The sequence below is a fragment of the Triticum aestivum genome, chromosome 2A (assembly GCF_018294505.1).
Source record: "Triticum aestivum cultivar Chinese Spring chromosome 2A, IWGSC CS RefSeq v2.1, whole genome shotgun sequence".
NCBI classification, from domain to species: Eukaryota; Viridiplantae; Streptophyta; class Magnoliopsida; order Poales; family Poaceae; genus Triticum; species Triticum aestivum.
In genome coordinates this window covers 307,980,529-307,994,299 of record NC_057797.1, presented here as the reverse complement: position 1 = coordinate 307,994,299, position 13,771 = coordinate 307,980,529, and the positions used below count along the sequence as shown (strand labels likewise).

General features: G+C 47.3%; 1 pseudogene; it reads left to right on the top strand.

Moving 5' to 3' along the window:
- The first annotated feature begins 7,958 nt into the window (after window positions 1-7,958).
- LOC123191661 (uncharacterized) lies at window positions 7,959-10,049 on the top strand (annotated as a pseudogene).
- Window positions 10,050-13,771: the final 3,722 nt, after the last annotated feature.

Sequence of the window (13,771 nt, the reverse complement as noted above, 5' to 3'; positions counted from 1 at the left end):
CCTGGTGATGAACATATAGTGTCTAATGAGGGTTCTAATGCAAGCATTTTGCAAGCTCATTGAAGGATTTAGTGTCTAATGATGATCTACTATGTTGAGAGAGACAGAGATTTGCAGACATTGATGACAAGCAAATTATAGTGCATTTTCATAGCTTGAGGAAACATCGAGACCATCTATCAGAAAGTCCCTGTATCATGACAACATAGCATAAATACTTTTCTAATCTGTTGTTTGAAACTATTGGCATACTTGTGCAGGATAGATATATTGATATGCAGTTTGCGCACTGGTTATACATGCAATTACACTTCGATATTTTCAGCCAGAGAATGAATAATTCAAGCAGGTACAGACCATGTTTGTAGTCCTTGTACACCATGTTGCATTTTGTGTTTTTTGGTGCTTGCATCGTTTAGTGTTTATAATCTGAACTACTTTGGATCATTAGCTGGTTTTCAAAGTGCATGTAGCTTCACATTTCTCAAGTTATGTTGATCTCCGGAGTGCAAGTGCCTTCGTATTTTTTAAGTTAAATGTTCGCCCCTGGTAACTTGAATTCGTGGATCAGCCACTACACACAAATCATACACGAATGCCAGTACGAATTAAATGAAATGCAGGGACTTACGCTAGCTCGTTGTACAGGCTCACTGCAGCTCTGCTTGCGCTTGGGATGTTCCATGTACAAGTCCATGTTACCACTTGCTTGGATGTGCAGGCCTTGTGCTCCTTGCATACCCCTCTGCATTTTTGACATGGCGAATGGTTGATCAAATAAGAGGAATCGACCTTGATGTTGTACCGGAGGACAGATACTTACAAGGTTATACGGGTGTGCAGGATGTGTACCAGATCCCGTAGCGCCGTCATGCTTCGCTAAAATATGGATTTGCTTGTTTCAGATGATATCTCCAGAAGAAATAAGAGTTAAGGTCAGAGTTGCATAGGCGTGTAAGCTAAGAGAGCAGTGAAAGGATATCCAAACATCGTCGGAACATTGCACAAGGGAGTGATGTGTGGATACCTAGTTCAGGTCGGCGTTTGGGCTAGCTCGCCTAGCTAGAGTGCGGGTCACTTCAGAGCCGTTGAGGGTGATGCGCTGGCGTTGGCTGGCCATGCACGGATGCAGATCTTGAGTGGCAGCGGAGCGCTACGATGCGGTGGACGAGACCGTTGGTGAAGCCCCAACGGCCTCGGGGGGCAGAGGTGCGACGATGTGCTCGGTGAAGTAGCCCCGGTGAGCCGGGAGACGGCGTCAGTGAAGCGCACCTGATGCGGTGGAACTCGGTGTCTGTGAGGCATGTCGGTTGCGGCGGCCGATGTTGTCGGTGGACCACCCGGTGCGGTGGAGGAGGGCGTAGATGAGGTAGCTCCAGTGCGGTGGTGAAGCGCGACCGTCGTCTTCGTCGTCGTCGTCGTCTGGCACAGAGGTGGGGAATGGTGGGGAAAGAGACGAGACGAGGGGCGATTCAAGGGTTGGCGGCAAATTAGGGGTTTGAGCAATCTGGGCACGGAAGGGGACGGTGGAGAAGAGAGATTTTGCAGGGCTGGAATTGGGGCCGCCAGATATATCAATCCGAAACGTGGAAGCGCCAACTTATATTGTCGTCGTCCTTTTTGGGGGGGGGAGGGGGTGGGTGGCTGGGTGCTACGCGTCCGTCCGACACACGCGACCACCCCGACAGGACTATGCTTCGGTGCCTTAAGGCACCTGCCTTTGTGTCCATGACATATGGGCCCAACAGGTGGCTGGCCCACATGTTAGTGACCCAAAGGCAGTTGCCTTTAAGGCACCGAAGCAGCTTCCACCCCGACACGACCCTAGTTTGCCTGGTGCCCCTACATTTGAGAATGCAAACGAATCTTCTTTCATTTGCAAATGAATCTGTATGTATTACCATGCCCGTGTTTTCCTTGCAATAATTAGTCATTCGAAACGAGATACTCCATCCGTTCACTTTTGTAAGTCGTTTCAGACAACTTAAAATGAACTGTTTTGCACATTGTCTGAAATGTCTTCAAGGTCTTATAAAAGTGAACAGAGGGAGTACTATAAATTAATTAATGAGGAGTTATTTGAAAAAAATCGAAACGGTACCCACGCTAACGTGGATTAGAGTGTGTGTCACATAATTAGTTATTTGAATTAGAGTGTGTGTCACGTAGTTAGTTATTTGAATTAGAGTGTGTGTCACGTAGCGATCTCCAATTCTAACGTGGATTTCGCATTTCACTGTATCCACGCTACTTTTTTAATACAAATTCATATGTATATGATGAACACCATGGTAGTGAGAAAACTTTTGGATGGATTCAAACATATGACCTACAAAATAGCACAACAAACTGAGTCAATGTCAACTTTTCGAAACTTAGTATGGCACGAATTCGAAATAATTACCCGTATGCCTGGTCCTCGGTTCAAATCTTACAATGTACACCGAATTGAAACATCGATATTAAGTCTCGTACTATGTACATTCAAATGTTGTTTTTAGCCCCCCCCCCCCGCACAAACGCTACATACTTCCTGTATCGGTCAATCTTCCTCTCCTAACCACCTTAGGAAGCTATCGGTTTCCAACACACGTTCATTCTTTCTCTCCATGTTTCGATCTCTAAGTCTCTCAACTACACAACCCCTTTTCCACTCTGTTACCAAATGTATTTACCTCACACACCCGCCATTGCACCCCATGCCGAGCTCTCTCTCTCTCCCCCCTCTCCCTCTCACCCTCTCGCGCTAAATACATGCATTGCCTATCTAGCCCCCAACCTCTCGTGCATGCGCACGCACGCACGTTGTATATCTAGGTCACTCCCTCGAGACTGTCTCACTCTTTCTTCCGCACGGCGGGCCACACTCGCTCAATCTCGCTCTCTTTATCTGAGTCTCGTTTAACCTCGTTTTCTTTCACACACAAATGATATATCTCCCTGTTCGGGCCTCGATCGACACACTCTATACTCTCTCACGCAGATTGTCTATCTAGGTCAGTCCATCCAAGCCGCCACCACTCTTTCGACCTCATGGTGGGCCACGCTCACTCAATCTCTCTCTCTCTCTCTCGTATGTCTCGATTGACCTCGCTCTTTCTCGGACAAAAACGATATATCACCATGTTTGAGCCCAATTCGACCTATTCACATTGTATACTCTCTCACGCACATCGTCTATCTAGGTCACTCTCTCCAACCCGTCTCACTCTTTCGATCGCACGGCGACCCTATGTGATCGGTTGACCTTGCTTCCTCCCACGCACAAAATATATCTACACGTCTGTGACTGGATCATCTCTCAAGCTCTATCTTACAGCCCTCACCCTTGCCAAAAAGCTCAATCGGACAATATCTCTCCAGAGCATATATATTTGTTCAATGAATGTCGGACCACACTCACTTTGTCTCTCTATCTATATGTCTCTCGATTGACCTCGCTTTCTCACACCGTATCTTCCACGCGTTGAAGCTACTACCTCTCCATCCCTCGCAAAGCCGGAGCTATTTACATTGCGAGGGGCACTCCAACCTTGGATTAATTTGTGTAGGCATTTATTCCGGTCGGTTTAGATTATATTTTCGTAGCATTCGGCCCACAACTACTCCAATCACCGTAGCGGGTAATTAAGCTACGGGGAGCACCTAATATGAGCACCGGGGAGCCGTTGGATCGAAGATGCAGCGGCACACACGAGGCCTGAATGTTTTATTTGCAAAAAAACCTTTGGAGAGTTTGGAAATTGCGCATAATTACAAAGACTACTCCCAAGCCATTGGATCTCACTTCCAACGGTGTAAAAACTCGTATCACCATAGTATCTAAGCTGCGGGGTGGATGTGATATTCTATGCCGCTGTCATTTTTGTTCGTAAACTTGCAAAAAACGTGTAACTCGTGCCGTTACTTGTCTAACCGCGCAAAGTGTTTGTTCAAAAAAACCATCCTACACTGAAATATCGGAACAACACACGGGGGTCCCACTTGTCATTAATCAAATTTGGACCTAAAACTAACAAATCTGAAAGACGAGATTCGAACTGGCAACCTGGACTACAAAGCGTAAGTCGATAGCCTGAAAAAACGAACGGTTGTTGGCTTTGTCCCATAACTTGATTTTATACAGTACTTGCGTTGAGTAGAGTAGAGGGAGTGCCTCGTCAACACGTGCATGACCGTTATCTCACTTACTGGTGGGTCCCAGGTCTGCGATCTCAATCTCTCTTCTCTCCATCGTCTAACCTTTGCACGGGCACACACGAAGAGCGGCGCTAGCTTGCCGTGGTGTTATTACAACTAAAAAAACTTGGAAAATAGAAGAATCGCCTAGAACAAGAGACGTTGTGGCTGGTCGAGACGGAGCTAACCACATCTATCCTCCGTGCCACGTTTGCATGATGAAGCTGTGTGGCTAGTGGGGTGTTTTCAACCGACTGGCTGGGTCCCGAGGTCGAACCATAGGTACTACGTCTGATACAGTATATTTTTACACGCACATTTTTCCTCCGTGCCGAGACGTGGCACACCCTACCGCGCGGTTTCAGGGTCCTCCCGGGTGGTGCACGCATATATTCTTCCTGACGTGGGACGCCCTACCGCGCGTTTTCTAGGTCCTCCTCGGTCGTAGCGCCGAAGCAAGTAAATGAGTCATCAAATCACGAAAGACCACCTTTCCCGCCGAGTACATCAGTGAAGCACGGTGGCTAGCTAGTTGGGCTAGTTCGACCGATTAGCTAGGCCGCCGCCACATTTGTTTTTTCACCCCTTTTTTTATCTACTTGCCGGCAGGTAAATTTAAATATCCACCGCGGCGTTGCTCTGGTGTTTGGGTGCGGCAGGATTTTTAATTTTTTGATTGACGGGAGCAGGCGCGGCAGGATTTTTAATTTTTTGATTGACGGGAGCAGGCGCGGCAGCAATTAGTCACGATGACTCCGCCTGTACCCACTGCTCCCTGATGTGAGAAGTCATCGACTGGTGTTTTACCGTGGTGAAAACCAAAAGATTCCCCGCTCCCTCCGCCTTCCCGTAGATTGCATTGCCTTTCAGCCGTTTCGCCCCCTTTGCTTCCTCTCCCCATTGCTTCTACCTGGTGCCATGGCGGCGCAGCAGATCACGGAGTCCGAGGTGAGGCTCCTGACACAGGAGCTCCATGCCAAGGATGCGGAGCTCAGGGCCAAGGACGTGGAGCTCCGTGAGCTCAAGGAGGAGAGGAGTGCCATGCTCCTCCGTTATGTGCGGGAGTTCACGGAGCTTCAAAAGCGGCAGGCGTCCACCACAAAGATGCTCGAGGCGTCGGCGGCGTTGCTGCAGAAAGCGGGAGATACGATAGGCCATCAGGGGAGCCGGCTGGAGCGCGAGCGGGCCGATCGTGACGAGGTCCAGGATCGCCTCAGCCACTTGGTGAACCAAGTTGCCACGCACGTGTTGCGGCTGCGCGATGCCTACCGTCGTGCCAGCGCGACGATGCCGGCCGTCGGGCTAAACCCGTTCGACCACCCGGTCGACTTCAACGAGCTGCGGCTTCCTGACCTGGTCTCCTTCTTCACCTATATCTCCGAGGAGCTGAGCCGTCTCCGCGCGATGGTGGGGGCTGAGCTGGACAAGGAGGGGTTGCAGGCTGCCGTCGCCATTGCTGGGCGAATCCTTTCAGGGCTCCGTCATCGGAATCCATTCATGCCATTGGACGCCGTCTTTGACGAGCTGGCTCCCGTCGACCGGGAGCGGGCTCTGCGGGCGGTTGCACCCTGCATCACCAATGTCGTGCGCCTCGAGAAGCAGAGGGACTTCGGTGGTGTTTAGGCGCCCTCTGCATGGGCATGTCCATGTCTCGGCGCAACATGACCGTTGGATCAAACTCAGACGGTGCAGATCAGTCACTGTAGCACAAAGCGTGTGGGTGTGTTTGGTTGCATTCTCATCTCAATATAGTTGTTTCCTCTTCGTGTATTTTTGTCAACCTACTAGTGTGGACTCATGCACCCTTCATGCACTCTGCCAAACACCCAAAAGTGGGTCGAGAAGGGAACTTTTGCTCCCATCCCGTGCACCCTTCATACACCCTGCCTAACACTATTCGTGCTTCATATGGTTCATGTTTCGTGGAGTACTGTAGCACCATACTCTCCGTGCGCTGTGGACCTAGTTCTGTTAACATTGATCTCACCGTCCATTCTCGACCGGACAGTCGAAAAAGCGGTACTATGTTACATATAGGAGTAGTTGACATGCGCACAACATCATTTGTTATCGTCATATCTTACTACACTAGCAACAAGATTGTGTAGTACTGACGTATGAACCACTGCACATGCCTAGTAGTAGGAGCACTATGTATGTTCAAGTGGCTGCCGTGTTTCGCACTCCTCCGTCGTAAGAGTGGAAAGGCTTGCTGTAATCATTTTTTTCTTCTGAAAAACAGTGGACACGCTCTACCATGCAGATCCTCCTCCAGCCATGCACTAAATTACTCACTTTCGCCGACGTGTGGGACAGCCATCATCGGGGTCCACCAGCCATGCACTAAATTAATCCGTAGTAGAGTGACGGTAGACTACCCCGATCGAAGCGCCGCAGTAATGCCCAATGAGCCGTCAAATCACAAAACCCCCTCCTTTCCAGCAGTAAGTTGGACGGACGAAGCAACCATCATTTCACTCTTCTCTCTCAGCTTCATCTCTACCCAACCCTCACTTCTGCCTCATCTTGTTCCTCATTTCTTCAAGAAAACCCCGACCTGCTTCTGCCATTGTTCTTCTCTCCGAAAGAAGGAAAGGTCAGCGCATCAATGGTGTTGATTCTGGCCAAGGCCCGGTCTTGCAACCCCGAGACTGATCCTATAACTCCCTCTCTTTTCTTCTTTTGGGTTTGTGATTATGGTTTCTTTTCTTTTATTTATATTTGATAGTTTCTTGATGGAAGCTAGAGCACCGGTCGAAGTGATGTCTATGGCTCCGGCCAAAACCGTCGAGGCTCATGGTATGAAGAAGCGCAAGCACCCCGCTGAGACTACCGTAGACAAGCTCAAAGCCATCACCCTGTCCAAGCCCCCCTCTCCGGGATCCCTCATTAAGCAAGTCCAGGCAATATCTCTTCTTGACGATCTTTTTCTCGATCTTGATCGTGTTTTTTCATCTAACACGCAGTACTAGTACTAGTAGTACAACTTTCTGGGTGATCTTGCATGTGATTTTTGTGTGCCAAATGATGGTTCTAAATTCCTCTTTTGACCAAAACATGCGAGAGGTTGACACTGATTTCTTATAGATTACTTTCAACTACTCCCTCTGTCCCAAATTTCTTGTCTTAGATTTGTCTAGATACCACTACTAGGGAAAAGCTTATACACAGACGCTTACTAGTAGCGCTCTTTATTTACCCATGCTACTACTATTTACTAGTAACGCGCTATAATGACCCGCGCTACTAGTACTATTTACTAGTAGCGCGTGGCAAAAAATAACACGCTATTAGTAAATATTCTCGACCGTGCCCAGCGGACATACGTAGTAGTAGTGTGGGTTTTAAACCATCGCTATTGCTAAGTGGATATCTGTAGCGCCGGTGAGATACCCTACGCTACCGCTAGCCTTTCAGTCCATCCCCCAGCCCGTCAACCGTCCTAGTCCACCCACTCCCGCACCCCACCCACCCCTGATTCACATCCCCTCCACCTCCTCTCATCTCCTCTGCCGACGGGATCTCTTCCTTTCTCCGATCCATGCCGGGATCCTCCACCGCCCAGTCGACAAGGCCCATCGCGACGGCCAGCCCGGACTGCTCCCTCCCGCGGCATGGAGGTGGGGCGGCGCGGCGGCCCCGAGGGACCGTCACCTCATCTCAGCCCCCTCCCAAAGTCCCAAGCGCGCCAGGATTCATGCCCCTGCACCGGTTAGACCAATCGGCGGCGACGAGGAGAGAGAGAGACCTTCACTTTCCACGACTGACGACCGCCAGAGATGGGGGACCAGGAGGAGGAGCCGGCCGGGTTCGCGCACGCGCGCCACGCTACGTTCTTGGAGGTCATGTCGTCCGAGCTCCCCGACGGCTACGCCACGCAGGAGGTCAACCACCTCACCCTCGCCTACTTAGCCGTCGCCGGCCTCTCCCTCCCCCGGGAGCTCGACCGGGTAAGCTGAGCCGAGATCTACCCCGCTGCCCGCCCTCTGGGCGTGTACTCTGTCCACGGTTGCACAAATTTCACGGAATTCTAGGGAGTTTCCTGAGTGATCTGTCATGTTCTAGATGTGGCTGTCCTCTGTTCATAGCTTTGGATCTCGCGTGGGTGTACTGATTATACCAGGAGATTGTATGCTTGTACTCAGTTTATTCAAAAATTGTCAAGCATGCGCATACACATTAGTAGATTTCTGCGCTACGATGTAGAAGAAAAGGGTGGCAAATTTTTGAAAATTTTGGTTGTGGCGACTGAAATTAAGCTGCCCTGCTTTTATTTTTGAGTCAAGTTGCAAGGATATGTACAGGTTCAAGGCCTACTGCCGTGGGCCTGCCCCTAAGCCGCTCCCAACTCAGGTCGTCAAGGTAGCGATTTTAATTAGTTTTGAGGCTGATTTGCCCTTGCCCTGCTCACTTGGCTTTCTGCCGATGCTACGTCGGCTGAGTCTCCTATCCATCGATCTGAGGACTTGGCACTTCCTCATATATGCCCATTCTGAACTCTGAGTTTTGCATCGGAAACATGCAGAACATTGATATGCAATCAGAGCGAAGTACACTATAAATTTGTAGCTGGTTTGAATTCGTCAAAAAATATGCAAACTCTACTACTCTAGCCTAGTTGCAGGAGACTAAATTAGGAACTAAGTAGTGCTAGTATAATGGTTGAAACTCAATGTTGACTGCTGCTGCGTTCTCTATTTTGCATACACTCAAGTACAAATTAATTTGTTGTTAGCTTTGGAATCAATTCATCTTCATGCCTTTATTTTGAGGATGCTATCGTTAATTTTCATTGGATAGCAGATGCCAGAGTCCAGTTTAATTTTGATAGGCCTGTTATAGACAACTTTCTTTACATTCTTGTAGAGTTTTTTCGTATCAGTTATGCAAAGGAATTGCACACTGCCATGGCCATGGTGTCCTTCATCGGTTAGACCTTTGTTTTCTGATTTATGTTGCTATATTTATCGGCCCATACAACATATTGCAATTGTTGCTAGTGTGATTTACGATTGTTCCTCTTTGATATCATAGGGATTTAAAGCCCCAAAATCTATTGGTTGACAAGGAGAAGATGATACTGAAAATTGTAGATCTTGGGTTAAGTAGAGCTTTTACTGTTCCTATGAAAAGCAGATCTTGGGTTAATGTACAGCGACGGTGCCGCTGCACTTGTGCTAGTCAGTGGGGAGAAAGCTAGAACCTTGGTCTTCAAGTTCTTGCAAGGACCAAAGGGTATGCTGATGCCGCGTAGGTAAATCTTACATGCCTCGTCATTAATCATTGTTGGTGAAACAAATGTGACTTGTGAAATCTCAGCCCATTTTTCTTATTAATGAATACTGTTGCCCACATTATCTTGACTCACATAATGATCTTTTTCTTTAGGATTCATGATTTTTTCCCTTTTTCTTGTTATTATGCATTACTATGAGTTCATTGTATTAAGATTCCTTGCAACTTCACGCACTTGAGCTATTTACAAAAGGAGGGGACCCGGCCTTCTTCATGTCTTGTGGCAGTGTCTTCCTTTGATTCATTCGTGCAACAAAGAGGGGACCTGGCCTTCTTCATGTCTCGTGCAATAAGTAAGGACTAGCCTCCGGCTGTTACTATTGATGCATGTGCATGTGCTAAAAAGAAAGAAAATACCCTACCGGATTTGAACTCTAATGCGTACTAACAAGTTTTCACTTTCCCGATGTGGTCGTAGGGGTGATTGACACTGACTACGACGACCTGGTGGGCGTCCATGTGATCGCGCCGCACGGATGATCGTCCATGTGATCACGATGCCGGATGTCGCCAAGGTGGAGGACCTCGATGCCATCTTTCGGGGTGAGGGAGGATTCGGGTCCTCCGGCGTCTGAACTCCGAGCCTTGGTAGATAAATGTAGAGAAGTGGTCTGTTTAGGCTGGTGGTGGAACACTAGGGAAGGTAGCCACCTTCGGTTGTGTGTGTTTAATTTATTTTGCACTGGACGTGTCCCTGATTTCTATCTATGAATAATGCACGTAATTTTTATTTTTTTAATTTATAGTTTATTAGTAGTAGCGCTGGGCAAAACTACACGCTACTACTATCTAGCATAGTAGTAGCGCCTAGTATACTAGAAGCGCTACTACTATTTTGATAGTAGTAGCGTGGGTTCAAATAGTAGTAGCGCGGGTGTGCACCAGCGCTACTACTAACTTTTTAGTAGTAGCGCGGGTGCACCCACGCTACTACTAACTATTAGCTGTAGCGCGATACTAGTAGTGCGGGTACCCGCGCTGCTAGTAGCCATTTTACCCGCGCTGCTAGTAGCCTTTTTCCTAGTAGTGTACGGATGTATCTAATACTAAAATGTGACTTGATACAGCCGTATCTAGACAAATCTAAGACAAGAATTTTGGGACGGAGGGAGTACTTTATGAACATCAATGCTACCTTTTAAGAGGGTATATTTGCCTCAGTAACTTGTGTTATGGATATTGCATGTAATCCCTCTGCTCTCATGCCTTTGAAGACATGTTCTAGTGTCTTTGTTCACTCATTTCTGTGCGTATATGTAGTCATATATGGAGTATAATATCGAAAATCATCTTATATTTCTGAACGGAGGTAGTAATAAAATATGGTTTCTGTTTGAATTAGAACCAGGTCCGCGGTGGAGATGAAGTTCTCAAAGTCATGCCGTGTGAACTGGAAGACCTGATGATGAGTTATACTGCTGAACTATCCAGCTGCTATGTCCTTGTCGCCACGTGTCCTGAACTAGTGTTTTCCTGTAGCATTGTTGTCAGGCGTGTTCTCGAGGCTGTACTTGACCACAACAATTTCCTGCTGTGCCTTCGATTACGAAGGGTGTGGTTCTTGTAAAGCTTCCCTACAAATCTGATACGTCCTGTCTTCATCATCATGTTTATGAGTGGAAAGATCACTCTGTTAGGTTCTCCAAGGTTGACAAGATGGTGATGGTGCAAGTAGACATCTCACACGAAGTCCATGGCCTAGTCAGTTATGCAAGATTCATCCCGTAGGTCGGTGGCAAAAAATAGTCTGCAGAGTTTAGTTAGTGCAACTTTGCTTGTCTATAGTAAGTACTATTGTTGAGTACTTGATTTGTGTTTGTGAACCCTGTATTGTTTATTAGTACTGCCGCTTTTGGTGTGTGGTCAGTCCTGAGAACGGTCTATGTTAATGTCTGTCCACTCAATTCAGTCTGTATATTTTGAAGTATCCATATCATATTTTTTGTGAGGACGGTCTATCAATTATGGTTACACTCCAATATCTGTATGCATTGCAGGGTTTATCGCACCCACCAGGATTTCCAGCCCCATAGATGTTTGGTCCATACGATTTGTCACGACCTTTGGACTGTCCTGCTTGTGGGAGTAGGTGGGGCCCCTGCATGCCACGCGCAGTTGGACGATCAATCTTCTGTTTAGTACTTCAACATAGTGATTTCCTGGTAAGGATTCACTCGTGTCACATCAAGTAAATCTTATTGATTTAATGTCACGTTTTCTTTCTTTTCCTGCAATTTTACGATGCAGGTTTTGCCATGTGACATTCATCACAGAATAAACCATTTGGTTTGCTCTACGATGGCTATTTTTGCAGGTTTCTCTTCTTATGCCGTGTCAGTGACGAAGGCACTGTCCATTATATTACTGGAAAAAATTGGATCAGTCTATTGTCTGAGTACAAGTTGAATCCCTATGATGAACTACAGTTTGGTTTAACAAAAATGCAACAATTAGTCCTTCTCGCGTTTAAAAGAAATGAAGAAAAAAACTGGATCACGGTCACGGATCCTAGTCAAGTTAGAAAGCTGATCATAGCAGACCAGACACGATCGCCGTTGTCTCGCACAGATCGAGCACCGACAGTTGCTCTAGCACTGACAGCGGCAGCAGCTCAGTCTGATCCAGCTGAGGATTGGGCAACGACCGCATCAGTGGATCAGTCTGATCTAACGGAGGATCGGGCATGGACACCGCCACCTGCTCCAACATCGGCACCAGCTTTACAAGGAGCACCATCTCCGGCAGCAGCAGCGGCTTCGGCACCTGCACCAACACTTGCACTTGCATCTGCTCCGGCCCGTGCAGTTGCACCGGCAATAGACTGGGCTGCAGTTCACACTTCATATACCAAAGTCCTTACAAAAACCGACATGTCCACCTTCTTGGTAAGCATTGGCCGCCCAAGTGCTTCATTCTTTTTTCTTTCCATGTTGTTTCACATGATTCACTGTGTTGATCTAACTGTTTGGGTATGTCTTCTTGTTTGCAAACAGAGAATTCCTATAGCAACGAGGGAGTCGTTCAACAATCCGGGCGACCGCGGACAAGTTTCTCTTACCATGCGCAACCTTGGTGTGAATGAACCTGCTCAATATATCGTAAGTACAAAGGATGGTCGCATGATGATTGATGCTAAAGGATGGTCAAGGTTCAAATCTAAATCATATCTTGCGGTAGGGGATGATGTCAAAATCGAACTTTCTCGGCAAGGAGAGCTGGTCCAAATCAACTTTGAAATTCTTCAATAGTAGCACGCAACTGCCTAACTGATCTATCCTCCGAGAGATTTTGATGTACTAATCTGGCATGGTGAAACAAGTGTCCTGTGTGTATAAGTAGTACGATAGTATTATTTATCACATGGTATATCGTTGATAGAATTGCAAATCTGATTGCTGGTTAGAAACTGTCGTTCGATTTCATTCCAACAGCTGTCGTGCTTTATTCAATTTTGTGTATTCGCCTTGCGACAGCATCTAAAACCAGCGCTGTACCGGTCGCTTGCAATATGAAAAGCATTGAGGTAGAACACATGGGCCCCCAAACATGCAGGGTCGGCCTGTGGCCCAAAGTCCAGAATCTGGTTTCAAGAAGCACTAGCTCAGTGCAGAAGTGGCATCCTCCTCCTGCTATGGGTTGGGCGACGATGAATGTTGATGCTGCGTTATCTCGCAATGGTGAAAGGGGAGCCCTGGCAGTTGTGAGCCGGGATCATACAGGCTTCTTCCTTGGAGCATCGACACTGGTGTGCGAAAGTGTTACTGATCTAGAGATCCTAGAGGCAATGGCATGTTGCGAGGGGCTATCTCTGGATCTTGACTTAAACCCGCAACAAGTTCAGATTAGCACCGATTGTTTAGCAATAGTCAAGCATATCGGAGAGGCATACTTGGGGCCTAACAAAGTTATTATGGACAAGATCAAGATGAAGAAGAATATGTTCCAAACCATGGAGATCATACATGAAAAACGTGAGTGTAATGTTGAAGCGCATGTGCTCACAAAAGCTGCTACTTCTTTGCCCTGTGGATGCCATCTTTGGCTCACAGGAACCCCCGAAATTATTTGTATACCTATGACTGTTAATCTTCAGTAAAGCAGCTTTTATCCCTCAAAAAAAATCTGAGTATTATATTCTCAGCTAAACCCCCATAATGCCCGTGTGTTGCAGAGGGAGTATATTTCTCGGCAAGGTGAGCCTGTGATATAAAAGATTTGTATATTTCTTTACAGAGGGAGTATCTCTGTGTCAAAATATATATTTATGTGTAACTAGTTACTCATGTCTTTCTACTTC